Consider the following 13,275-nt stretch of genomic DNA (forward strand, 5'->3'; position numbering starts at 1 on the left):
AAGTTTCCAATAACCGTTTATTTGAGGACGAAATGTAAAACAAATATTTTTTTTGAGCACTAAGGGGGAGAGTGTTTAAAAAACGCTCTTTTAACAGGTTTAGCTCCTTTTTCTTCCTACTGAAGAAACAGATGAACTAAAAAATATAACAACAGACGGTGAAGGTGGTGGTGTTTGCTTTTTAAAGCGGGTGATCCCGCCGGTCACACAAACGGCGGTGTCTCCTGCGGTACGTGGCTGGAGGAGCGGGATGACGAGCGCTCCGCTCCCGGCTCTCTCCCGCTCCCGGCCCGAGCGCACCGCCCCGCCAGCGGCGCGAGCATCACCTCCGCAAATATTTATTTGCAGCGATTTTCCGCTCTTAATTATTTAAAATATAATGAATTAGGCATAAGTACCTCGCCATTAGGGTAATTCCAGGTGTTAATTGCTGCCGCAGCGGCTCCCGCCGTTCCGTCGGGAGGTGGCGCCGCGGACCCGGCGCTGCTGCCGGAGCCGCCGGGCCGGGGGACCGGGACCGAGGACCGGGAACGAGGATGGGCCTGGCGCGGGGCTGGCGGGGGCGCGGGTCCCTTCTGGGAATGTGTGAAACCATCGCCGCCGTCCCCGGAGCTCCGGGTCAGTCCTGCGGGCAGCTACACGCGATCGCCCAAAAAAAAAACAAAAACAAAAACAAAAACCAAAGAGAGGGAAGAAACCCCGGGCTCTCGCGGGTCAAGAAAAAAGAGTTTTTCCCCGAACGAGTCGGGCGCTCGGCAACTCCGCGGCCGCCCGGTGCCTCCCGCCCGCAGCGCCGGGCAGGACGCGCTCCATCCCCGCGGGGCGCCCGCCGAGCGCCCCCCGCCCCTCCGCCCCGGCGGTGCTGCCGGCGGCGGGCCGGGGTCCCGGGCAGGGCAGGGCAGGGAGATGCCTGGCGGGACTCGCTCCCCACGCGCGGTCCGGCCGCCGCCAACGAAGCCCCCGCGCTGCCGGAGCCTCCAAGCTCCGCGCTAAGGCCGTCTCCGCTGTTACAATTCCCCGTGCTCGAGTGCCGGGCCCGGGGCAGCCGGGAGGTCCCGGCTCGGCGCCCTCTCGCCCTGTGCCCCGGGGGCGCTGCCACCGGGCCCTCCGCGGGACCCCGACGGCGCGGCCGGGAGCGCGCACCCCCCGGGATGTGGACACGCGGCCCGGGGCCGCCCCCGCGGAGCGGCTCCGCGTTCAGCCCGGTCAGTCCCGCTCAGCGGCCGGTGCGCACCGCTGCGCACCCGCGCAGGGTCTGAGCGCTGCGGGGGCACCGCGGGCAGCGCCCGCCTCGCAGGTAAGGCGGCTCCGCGGGCACTCGCGGAAGGCACTCCGGGGTCCCCCGCACCCCCCAGCTCCGCGGGCCTGCCGCTCCCTCCATGCCCCCCCGCGGCTGCGGAAAAGTTGGTAGGGGTGCGCAGCGCTGCCCCCGCCGACAGGACAGCCCCTGCCCGCAGAGCCGCGCACCGCCGGCACTTTCGCTTCCCCGCGGGGCCGCCCCGCCTCCCCCGGCCCGACCCCCCCCCTCCCTCCCCGTCCGTCCCTCCGCGGAGCTCCGCGCCGGCGGGGCTGCGGCTCCTCAGCGCGTCCCGCGCTCCCCGCCCGCCTCCCCCCCGTTTTTCCATTATTTTATTTTTTTTCATTATTATTTTTCCCTTGTGCCGAGCCTTGTTTACCCAGCAGGTGGATGTGACGTCAGAGACTGACAACAGCAAAAAATAACAACATCTCCCTCCGCGGGGGTGTCGCGGGCCGCCCCCGGCCCGCCCGCGCGGGGCTGCGCGGGGCGGGGAGGGGGCGCGGGGCGGCGCGGGGCGGGGGCGCGGCGGGGCGGCGTGCGGGGCCCGCGGGCGCGGCGCCGGGCGGAGGGGCTCTATTGTTATTTACCGAGCGGCGGAGCACGCCGCCGCGCCGCCCGGGCTCGGCGTGCCGGAGGGACGGGAGGGAGGGACGGGACGGAGGCAGCCCCGCGCCGCTCCGCGCCGCCGCCCGCCCGCGCCGCGGCCGCGCCGTGCTGGGCAGCGGCAGGGCCGAGTCCTGCGGGTGAGTCCGGCGCCCCCCGACACTTTCCCCCGCTCCTCCGGGGCTGTTGCACTTTTCCCCCCGCCGGCCCCACGTGCCCGGCCGCCCCCCACCCCCACCGCTTCCCCGACCGCCGCCGCGGTACCGGGGGAGGGTGGGGGGATGCGGGGCGGCGGTGCGCGGGTGCGGAGCCCCCTCCCCGGGATGCGGGGCTGCCCGCACCCCCTCCCCGCCCACTTTGGAAACTTCCCCCCCGCCTCGCTCCGCGCGCACCCCCCGCCCCGGTGGGATGAGGCGCCTCCCGCCCCCCTCCCATCCCCGCTCGCGCTTTCCGCGTGTTTTCCGCCGGGTCCCTCCCGCGCCGCCGCGCAAGGGGCGCGCACGCCCCAACTTCGGCACTCGGGGCAAGAAGTTGCGGTGGGGCCGCGCCCCCCCCGCGCCCGGCCCGCCTGCCCCGACCCCCCTTCCCCGGGCACCTGTTGCGGCTTTCCGCCCGCGCAGCCCCTTCCGCAGGCGCGGAGCCCCGCACCGCGCATCCTCCCCCACCGCGGGTCCCTGGGGCGCTCTGCGCCCATCCCCCTCTCCATTCCCATTCCCCCATTCTTTTTTTTTTTTTTTTTTCCTTTGGAGACGAATTGTTTGAATAAACACCCGAGGCGCCTCCCCAGCCCGGCGCAACTTCTCGCTGCGCGGGTGCGGACCGCGCATCCTTCACGCGTGTGTGTGTGTGTGCGCGCGCGTGTCCCCCCCCGCGGTGCGGAGCCTCGGGACGGAGCCGGGGCTCGCTGCGCGCCGCGGAGCCGCCACCGGTGCCCGGTAAGTAGGGGCCGCCCCGCGCACCTGCCGCCCCGCGCAGCGCATCCCCCCCGGGCAGCGGTGGGTGCGCGCTGCCGGACGGCGTGTCCGCGCCTCCCTCCTCCCCGCCCCGCCGGGCTCTGGTTTGTTTTTTTGGTTTTGGTTGTGGATTTTTTTTTTTGTTGTTGTTTTTTTTTCCCCCCTTTGAAAAAAACCCAAAAAAGCCCCAGCCGCGGGCAGGACCGCGCGGGGCGCAGCGCAGCCCCCTCCCCGCCGCCGCGCAACTGTTGGTGACCGTGCGGCCCCGGCGCGGAGAGCATCGCCGGGCGGGCTGCGGAGCGCCGCGCTCTCAGCGAGCCGTCAGCTGCCACTTCGCTGTAATGATTTTAATTGCGTGGTTTTGCTTTGAGTGAACCAAGCTGAGCGACATTACTACCCACCCACCCCCTCCCAATTTCCCCCCCCCGCCCGGTTCTCCCCAGGGCTGGCGGCGGCAGCAGCGCGCAGCCCTCCCGTCCCTACCCGAGGTATCAGCCGCCTGCGAGCGCTCTCTGAGCCGCTTCTGTAGAGAAGCTGGAGCCCAACTTCTGTGCTCAGAAGTTTAAGGTTTCATTTTTAGTAACTGCTCTCGGAGTGAGTAATGGATGTGTACTGCTTGTAGCATGTCGTCTACGCCATGTAGCCTACTGTTTTCTAGGGTGCTGGATGGTTCTAAATATTAAAACAATTCTCTAAACTGTGTTTCCTTTCCATAGAGTTTTTCTGAACTTGCTTTTTACCTGCTTTGACCAAATGTTGGTGTCAGTAGTGACAGCTGCTTAATTAGACAAAGTTGCAAGCTTGTAATAGAAGAAACTTTTTGCTTGTGCTATTAATCCACGGTTTCCTTTAATATTTTGGAAAATAGGCGTTTCACTCGGTTTAGTATTATTTTTACAGTTTCTGTTACTGCTGAGAAGCTCCTACTTTTTGTAACTTTGAGAGAGCCCGAAATAACTCAAGTTCCCAGAGAAGCGAGTGTGGGCAAGGAGGTATCGTGCATCTCTGCAACCAGATTTGGGGGAGGATGGGGAAATTGGGGCTACTGGTTTCAACCTCTCTGCTCTGAAGCTTTTTCCCTGCACATTTTATTTGAACTATCTCCCAACCATATTGAATGGACCAGGGCACTGGGGGAGGAAGCTCTTCACTAGTTACCATTCAAAAGGTGTCGGCTAAAATCTCATTGCAAAAAGGTATTGTAGCTTTAACATCTTGCATTGGCAGCATTCTTCCCCCTTAGTCTTTGGATTAGTCATTGTATGAGAGACAGGAAAAAAAAAATCACTTTTTTTTTTTTTTTCTGGAAAAAGTAAAGTAAACAGCCTCCAACAAGTGAACCTTGACAACCCAGATTAAGGAAGGCAGGAGAGATCAAACAAAGCTGCTGCTGGGCTGTTGTCAGGAGCTGCCTCACTGAAAGCTCTGGACTATTCGATCAGGCAGCAAGGCTATATGTTCACTTATGCAGAAATGGACCATTACAAATGCTGATCTTTGTTGTGAAACCAAAGGATAACTCTGAGAAAAATAACGACTGTTTCAAACAAGGCTTTCTGTTGCTTACGATTTCAATTGGAAAGTTAGTTTTTTGTGCATGGGTTAGGTTTTGGGTTTGGTGTTTTTTATTTTTTTAAAGTGATGGTGGTTTAGAGTGTGTTGTATATGCTTTCAGAGAGAGACTTGGGATTTTATTTCATTTATGCTGTCTAGAGCTGCAGAGAAGGCGATGTTCCAGTAGTGTAATGTTGAAAACTAAAAGTTCTGTGACATTCAGCTTTTATTTCTGGATCTCTGAATTGTAAGGAAACATAGGTTTATTTTTTTTTCTCTGTGTGTAAGTTCTGTGTTGCTGTATAATAGAGAAGTTTGGTTGTGATTAAGCATTGTATGTTGTATGAGTGCATTCCTAGAGCTGGGAAAACTTGTAATATCCTTCCTTCAAATGTATTTCCAACCAGTCAGGATGGACCTTGTTTTTGATATGCCATGATTTTTACAAAACTGTGTGTAAAGTGTCTTCATGTCTGTATCAGAGAGACTCTGTTACTGTGTAGTTTTTTAGTGGCAATAGCAGTAAAGAGTATTAACAGACACTTGATTTTACTTTAATAAACATTTAAGATTTAAGTACTAATCAAACTGAACCAAAGGGAGTGAGGTTAGTTTTGTTGCGTGACAGTTTCATGTTTGTAGTCAAACACTTCACTGCAAACTTTACAAATATGTTCCTTTCATTTTTTTAAAGTATTCTAAACAATGGAAATATCTTAAAAAAAAAAAATCGAAGGAAGAGGCTGTTACCCTAATGTATATTAATCAGGAGGCAGACTAAGTGCACATCTACTGAAGAATTAAGAAATCCCAAACCTTTTTGCATAAGCATTTCTTTAATTAGCAGTGCAGATCACACAATAAGTACTTTATGTTTTCTGTAAGGTAAGGTTTCATAACTGTCCTGCGTAACTTATTCTAAAGCCTGTAGATTTTTATGGTATATACTTTAATTAGACAATAAAAAGTATGTGCATTAAACGTGCTGTGTATGCTGTTAAGCCATTTTGTGTAATGTGTAGTGTTTTTTAACATCTATAAACATTTTCTGCTTAAATCAGTTCCACCAGTAACCGTAACACAGATGGTTTTTGCCCTGGTAAGAGAAGGAACAGGAAAGTTGAGCAGGGAATTATGCATCGGACATTAGTGTGCAGCACATGCTGCAATATGAGTTTCTCGTGGAGTGGATCACCTTTTTTTAAGAGCTAAAATTTGCATTATCGTCCTTGATATGATATACAATAAACATTTGTAACTCCAGAATTATTCCTGTTTCACGGCATTGTAAAGATTAGGAAAAAGGCTGGTAGTAAAAAGGCAAATTTATGGAATGTATCTTAGCGTTTAGTATTCTTACTGCTTGTGGTCATTTGTACTGAGAGATTGAACCGGATAATGCAATTCCTTTTGTGAAATATCTGTTGAGCATGTATTTGTATATCAAATGGAATAACATATGCACACACGTATGTAGGATATGTATGTAAAATACAGTTATTTCTGCAAGGCTGTCCAGTTATTTATAGGGCATAATGATACTTCTGTCATCTTAAATTTTCTCCGGAAGCTTTAATAAATTTAAATAGATTATATGCTGTCAGAAAATAGTATAAATTTTGTTTACGATTCACTTGCTTTAAGGTACTTATACTAAAGAAGCTCATTTAACCCCAAGACTGAGGAGCATTAAGTGGTGAGAGGAGTCTGCTGAAGAGCTGCTGCTGCCCTTTGCTCTTGTGATAATCTTAAATTACTACAATTTAATTGCAACTTCAAGGCACTGAGCTGAAATATTTTTATGCAGCTGAGCCAGGGCTGCAGAAGACTCGGTGAGGTTTTCACAGGTAGCTGGGTGTCTCTTGGAGGCACAGCGTTTGTTCAGGCCTTTCCTGCCCTTCGGAGCACATCCAGCACAGCATCGTGTGGGCATGGACACGGTGCCGGCGCCCAGGAGGGAGCTCTGCCAGGGGTTCCCACCTCAGGGCGAGCGGGATCAGGCCCTGCAGTACTCAGGCAGCTCGGGTGCACAAGTGTTGTGTTTGGTGTTCTTATTTAAGCTGAATTAAACAGCATATTGTAATTATTCCTCAGATGAGTCTTGCTGTCAGGTTGCTTCCCGGTGCTTTTCCCTATGAGTCTCTGCTGGGAAGGCAGGTGGGAAGGGGCTGGCAGCTGGAGGGGAAACCCAGCAGGTGATCAGCAGTGTGGGGACATGGTGCCACTCTGCTCTGTACAGCCCATGGGCACGGCATGGTCCCTGTGTCCCCACAGGCCAGTTCAGGGTGCAGTTGGCTGCCCTGGGCCAGATCCAGAGCGTGTTGGCATCAACCAGGGCTTCATGTTGCTCCCTTTGGCTTTTGGTCTGTGCCACAAACTGGTATCACTGAAACTTTTTCTCCCCCTCCCCTCCACGTATAGTGGCGTGTTTTCACACCCGGCGAGCGGTTCAGCGGGGATGTGATGTGCAGTAGGAGCCAGAAAGCATTTGCTAAGTGGAATTTGGAAACGTTGTGCACTAGAGATCAGCGGCGTCTTTGCGACCATTCTTAGAGGTCCTGGCAACCAAACTTTTTTGAAATGCTTCGAAAGGTACGGCCGGGCTGGGAGCCCTTGACTTCGTGCCACTGAGGACACGCGTCAGCGCTCGGCCGTGCTGAGGCACAGTGGTGTTTAAATTGTGAGTCTGATTGTTTTTCTGTTGGCCAGATCCTTGTAAAATGTCTCGTTGCAAGAAGAAGCGAAGAAGATCTTGTGTTTGCTAGAACTGCTTGATTCTGCGCTGACAGAGGCGCTGCTCGCAGCCTGCTGCTCTCACAAACCACTGTGCCGTTTGATTCCCGCAGCTCGCGGTGTGCTGGGAATTGCAGCTACTGCAGGTAACAAGGTGATGCCAGTGTATATAGAGGGGGAAAAAAATAGGATGGAATAAATCAAGCAGTAATTAGAGGAGAAACTTGATTGTGGAGTCTCTGTAGTCTTTTCATTTAAAAATGCTTATATTTTGTGCTGTACAGGAATCGGTTGTACTGTGTTTAGGAGATCAGATATTTGTTGGTTGTGATTTCTGGAGTGGTTTAACACGTGCTCTGTTTTCTTACTCCAGCCTGGGAGCTCCCAAGTCAGAGAAGCTGCTGGCTCTGTTCGTGTACAGCCTTCTCTGCAAATGTGCTCTAGGGTTTTGTCTTTCTGTTCTCCTGGCACGGGTCTCTTCCATGCATGCAAGTGAGCAGGCTTATGTCTTAATGGCTGTTTGGATGTGGCAAGTATCCAGAATAATCTTGATGACTTTTTGTTCCGTGCCATCCTGCAAATGAAGACAGGATTCTATGGAAAATGGGCAAAATCAGTTTCTCTCCAAGAAGCATCTGGTACCTGAGGAGGACTAAATAATTTTTCTCCCCTCTTGACCCTCATGGTGCTGTTTTTAAAACATCTCCATTTTAGTGCCTTGAAATTGCAATTAAGTTGTAGTAATTTAAGATTATTGCGAGAGTGCAAAGGGCAGTAGAAGCTCTTTAGAAGTCTCATCGCAACAGTTAATGCTCCTCAGTCAGGGGGTTAAATGAGTTTCCTCAATGTGAGTACTTAAAGTAACTAAATCGTAAACAAAATTTATACTATATTCTGACAACTAATAATCTATTTAAATTACATTAAAGTATGTGTGTGAAAATTTAATTAAAGGCAGAAATACTGTCAAGCCCTGCAAATATCTTGACAGATCTACTGAAATGGAACCCATATCGTAAAATATTTACATATATCTCATAGGCTACAGTGTTTCTGGGAGTGCTGTTCTGAAATTAATTGTGGGCTTTTTTCTTTCCAGTTTCCCGTTCAGTTGCAATGGTCTTGGAAAGCAACACAAATAAATGCCCAGAATGTTTTATTCGGATGATTCTCCAGCGTACTGTTTACTGCTAATCGTGCTCTCTGTACAATATTTGTCACTGGTGTGTTTTTATTCAAAGTGCCTGTTTTCCTCACAAAGTTAGTTTAATTCAGAGGCACACGGAAAACTTAGGCTCCCTGTGCGGCGGGATAACGTTCTGCAGCATTTGCCGTGTGGCAGCGCTGGATGTGTGATCTCTAAGTCAACTTTCTTCTGGCTGGCTGTCCCCGAGCACGGTGCTGCAGGGTCTCTTGCATTGTTGTGACTGTTGGTTGAGTTGATTTTTTTCGGGTAGAAAGTGCTTATGACCTTTTTTCCAAATGTTTGAACTCTGTATGGAAGCATTTCCTGAATTGCTGGTGTGTGCACTCGGGACACAGGACCCTCTTGCTGGTGCATCTCCTTTGTTGTACTTGGTCCAGGCTGTTTCAAGGTGAGGAATGTTTTGCCCTAGATAAAACTGGGTCTGGCTGAAAGTTCCAGTGAATTTTGGTCCCACTTAGAACCCACCTGCTGGGATTCTGCATGTGGACAAAGGCAGGTGGTTTTGCTGTGAAGGTGCAGGAAGGGCCATGCTTTCTCATCTCAGACTGGAACAAACTCCTGGCTTTCCTTGGCTGGAGTGTACACCCTGGAGCTGCAGGGTCGCAGGAGGAGGATGAAGATTTGGGCATGGAGGGAGGGAGGTGATGGGAGTGTGGTGCTGGGGAGCCCTGGCCAGGTGCTCGGGCGCTGAGCACTGGCAGCCCGACAGAAGGTGGCACAGTTCGGCAGGTTGGCTGGAGCCTCTTTAACGGCATCGTTAGTTTTCCCCTCTTTGCCAGACATTTCCTTTCATGTTGGATCTGAGTTTTAGCTGTACTTCCCGATCAGTCTTGTCATCTTGTTGCTAACAATTAGGGTCAAGTGTCTTTCCTTGGGCTCTCGCAGTCTTCTTGTTGGTGTCCCTCCCCCAGCTCCTCGCCTAAGCTGTTTGTTCATTAATTAGTGGATCGGGCATATTAACACATCAGTAAACCAGAGTAGTCCGACTTCCCAAGGCATCTCGGGAAACCCTCTGAGGTTTTATGTGACCGGACATGCACTATTGCTGATTTAGATAGCGGAGCCGATGATGCCAAAGTGTTGTTAAGAGAGAGATAAATAGAGAGAGCCCAGCAGTAAGCAGAATGTCATGTCTCTATTAAAAAGCTTGTGATAAAGGAAGATAAAATGGTGAGGGGGGATTGCTGGAGTGTTCAGAGCAGCTGCTAAACATCTGATCACAAAAATCGATGCTGAATTCCCCTTCTTGCACAACAGTTGCCTGCAGAATCCTGTCTGAGCCTGGTCTGATTGCAGTGAGTGGTGGAGCCCTGAAAGGACTTTTATTCTTGCCAGAACGATGGCCAGGGGTTCTCAGGGATTCAGGAGCTGTCTGAGCTGGGATTCAAACATCCCTCCCTGGTTCCCTTAGAGTGGCTACCCCTCATCCATCTTGGGATGCTGATGAAGTTGTTCCAGGCTCATGCTGGGGCTCGTTGCTCTGTGCTGTCTCCTACCTTGATTTCCTGGGTGCCCTGGCCACCTGCCTTTCTGTCAGTTCCCTCCCAGAGGTTGGGCCTTGGCTTCACAGCAGAATAACAACAATGCAGATTTTTGTCTGATTGAGTCTTTTTCTCGGCTGGGTGCAGGGGCTGCTCTGCAGAAGTGAAAAATGGAACTGATTCTAAAGAAACGAGTCAATGCAGCAGACAGGAGGGGAGGGGGGTTAATTCTGCCAGTGCAGTAAAATGTTAAATCATCATGGCCTTGTTTGCCGAGAGGATGTTGATCATTCCATTAAGAAGGATTAAGTAATTAACTGATATTTCTTTAGGAACCCAAGTCAGTTTTAAAAAGCATCTTCCTTGTGTTGCACGGTGAAGTGAAGTATATGTTTTTCTGCTGCTGGAGAGCTTGAGGGTGGTGAGCATGAGTGGGACACCTCTTCCCGAGAAACTTCTGGAAATGCCAAGGGAGCAGAAATAGGATGGTGGTTTGGTTTTTTTTGTTTGTTTGTTTGTTTTGGTTTTTTGTGTGGGTTTTTTTTTATGTTTTGGGGAGGGTTTTTTTTGTTTTTTTTTTTTTTTTTACAACTAAAATGTGCTGTTCTAATAGCTTTTTTGATTACAAGGTTGTCTTTTATGACTTTTCTCAGGTGGGCCTGTGGCTAGCCTCATTTCAAGGGTATTCTCTTCAGGATTAAGAAGCTAAAACCTTCTTGAAGTGTTCCTCTTGATGCTTGCATTTTTATTTTTAATAATAGTTTTTATGTTGTAATAGTGAGCTTGCTGCCAGTGAGTCATGAACTCTGTCTTCCATGAACCTCATGACAAATCTCTGTTAGCTGGTCAGGCAGCTCGTCCAGCCCAGTTCCCACGTTTTGTACTTGGCGCTGGAAAGAAAAATTCCACTAAAATCAGTGGTGTAAATCCTCCTTTCCTCCTGTGGCAGAAATCTCTTCAAAAGCAGTGGCAGTGCAGGAGGCTGTGGCGGATCACAGAGTGGCTCCTGGCATTGGCTTTGGAGGACACTGAAGCTGGATTTGGCTGGGAAAGACTGGCAGTCCAGGGGAGGATGTATCTGGCGAGGGGTTTGACGTTGGCTGGCACTCAGTAGGGTCAGAAGTGTATTTTGCAGATAGAGGAGCAGGTGGGCAGAGGAGGACAGTGACAATATTTTTCACCGTTTCATTTTTGAGGATCAGATTGAAGCCCCTGGATGGTGAGAGGAGCAAGGACTGGGAAGTATCTCTGTTAGTGCTTCTGCATCTTGTGCTCCCGAGCTCGCTGCTGTTCTTCCAGGGCTTGATCTGTTTTTCGCCTCAACAAATCATGGAATTTGGCATTAACCTCATCAATTCGCTGCTGTTTCTTACATAAGGGCCCTAACTTCTAATATCACAGTGATACTGAAACTATGCCTAAACTGAAATTTTCTGTGAGCGAGATGAATTCTGCCCAGCAAATAGCATAACACAGTGGCACCAATTGTGTTAGCATTGATACTTTCTGCTTTCATAACAGCTCTCCTTCTCAAATGGGGCTCCTTCAGACAGTAGCATGCAAACTCTGTTGATCAGTGTACTGTAAATTGTTCCTTCCCCTGGGGTGAATTTCATAAATAGGTGTATTTCCGTATGTAGTGTTATGTGACCTAAGCACTAAATACCCCTGTTGAAATAATGGGAGCTTCCCTGGGTAATTTTGTTAAAAAATATTAAAAAAAACCCCAACAGTTTGTCTAGGGAATAGTCTTAGAATATTCATGTGTGTAACATATAAGAATGTTTGAACAGAATATCATAGTGAGTATCTGCCTTAGCAGATGTAGAAGAGATTTTTCTCAGCAAGTTTTGCAATAGTAATAATGTCTTAACAGCTTAGGTAATTAATTTTAATCAGAGAGTTGTCAGGGGCTCCATCCTGCTCTCATTGAATTAAATGAGTGCTGGGAGAAGGTGGCTCTGAAATAGCTTGTAGTAAATTGTTTTTGTTAGTTTTAAATGCCATGCCTGTGCATGGATGTTCAGATAATGTGTGTTAGGTTTGTAAAGCTCCTGAATTGTAGGTTCAGAGAAGAGAAAATGTATTTTTCCGTGATAAATTACTTGATACTTAAAAGGCTTTGAAAGAGGAATGTCAGAAGTATGCAGCATAATTACTGTTTATACAAGTATTTTAAAGTTATTCTCTGGCTAACCCATTGGAGTTTTCTGAAGGCCAGTTGTGTAAGGAATGATGGTCTTACTCAGGAAACCTTTCTAATCTGTCATTTCAGTTCCAGGATTTAACTGAGAATGGGAGAAACCCATCTTGGTAGATTTTAGCTGATGTTGTACCATGTACATTTGTTCTGATTCTTTTTTTTCCTTCACTTCTATAAAAGCAGTATCTGCAGCATTCAAAAAATACTGTTTCGTAAAAGTTAAAATGGGATGTGATCTGTGAATGAAACTAAAATATCTTAAGCCTATCCAGCATATTCTTAACATTAAACAGTCAGAGAAGACTAGATATTTCCTATTTATTTTTCAGATTGGCTGGCATATGGTCTTTCAGGAAAAGGGTCTTCAGACAGTTGAAGGGGAAATCTGATTTTTCACAGAGTGCTTTATATTTACTGAGGAATTTTGATTGTGCAGAAGAGTGTTGCATGGAAATAGAAATTTATTCTCTAGGATTTTTAGGGATTATAATAGATGCCATTAGATAGAGGCACACTCATAGAGAGGTAAACTAGTAAATCCGAATAAACTGAAAAATAGTAGCTATAGGCGTCTGGCTCTGTTATCAAACTTGCTGCCTAAGCCAGAGTTTATGCACTGTGATAATGCTAATGACCAGCAGAGCCAATGATGCATGACTGGAGGAAATCAGTGGTATAATCGGAGAAAGTTATCAGGTTTTTGTCATTAAATATTACTGATAAATAATACACTTCATTTTGAGTAGATAGGATGTATTTAATTCTGATGTGGAGAGTTTCAATTTAATAAGGGGCATTGCTGAGTAAAATGATAATCTTTTGTAATTTAAAGGGAAAAATAAAAATGCATTTGTTTCGGCATAATCTCCTGGTGTCTGCCATCCACGGCTGTTTGTCTTCACTGGTGTCTGATAGCCTGGAATATCTTTGCAGCTGTTTGAGGTGGCTGCTTAAAACAAGGTGTTTTATCTAAGTTATTAGTGTGTGCAACACAGAACTAATTACATGAGGACAGAATGAAAGGGGATCTGTTTAGTGTAAACTAGGTCTCTTCTTCTGCTTAAAAATGTGAATATTGCACAAATCTAAACAGCACTCCATGCAGCGGTTCCCTACAAAACAATCTGCCCGTCCAGGCAGTAACAGGAGGGAAGGGATGAGGAGAAGAGATAGAGATAAATTAAATCTTGTTTTGCAACTTATCTTCTAAGTCAGTGGGAGAACAAGGAAGAGAAGTAGAG

At 49.2% G+C, this 13,275-nt stretch overlaps 1 protein-coding gene across 8 annotated transcripts in view; it reads left to right on the forward strand.

Moving 5' to 3' along the window:
* Positions 1-1,206: 1,206 nt before the first annotated feature.
* FOXP1 (forkhead box P1) overlaps positions 1,207-13,275 on the forward strand; it is a 382,295-nt gene continuing 370,226 nt past the window's right edge. For 3 of the 8 annotated variants that reach the window (XM_064667183.1, XM_064667193.1, XM_064667192.1), the window contains exon 1: positions 1,907-2,043. The gene's annotated coding sequence lies outside the window, so the exon portion shown is untranslated. Of the gene's footprint in view, positions 1,298-1,906; positions 2,044-13,275 lie in introns of those variants that run through there. The other 5 variants (XM_064667195.1, XM_064667201.1, XM_064667196.1 and 2 more) reach the window with 3 other exon arrangements.

The sequence above is a fragment of the Pseudopipra pipra genome, chromosome 11 (genome assembly GCF_036250125.1).
Source record: "Pseudopipra pipra isolate bDixPip1 chromosome 11, bDixPip1.hap1, whole genome shotgun sequence".
Taxonomy (NCBI): Eukaryota; Metazoa; Chordata; class Aves; order Passeriformes; family Pipridae; genus Pseudopipra; species Pseudopipra pipra.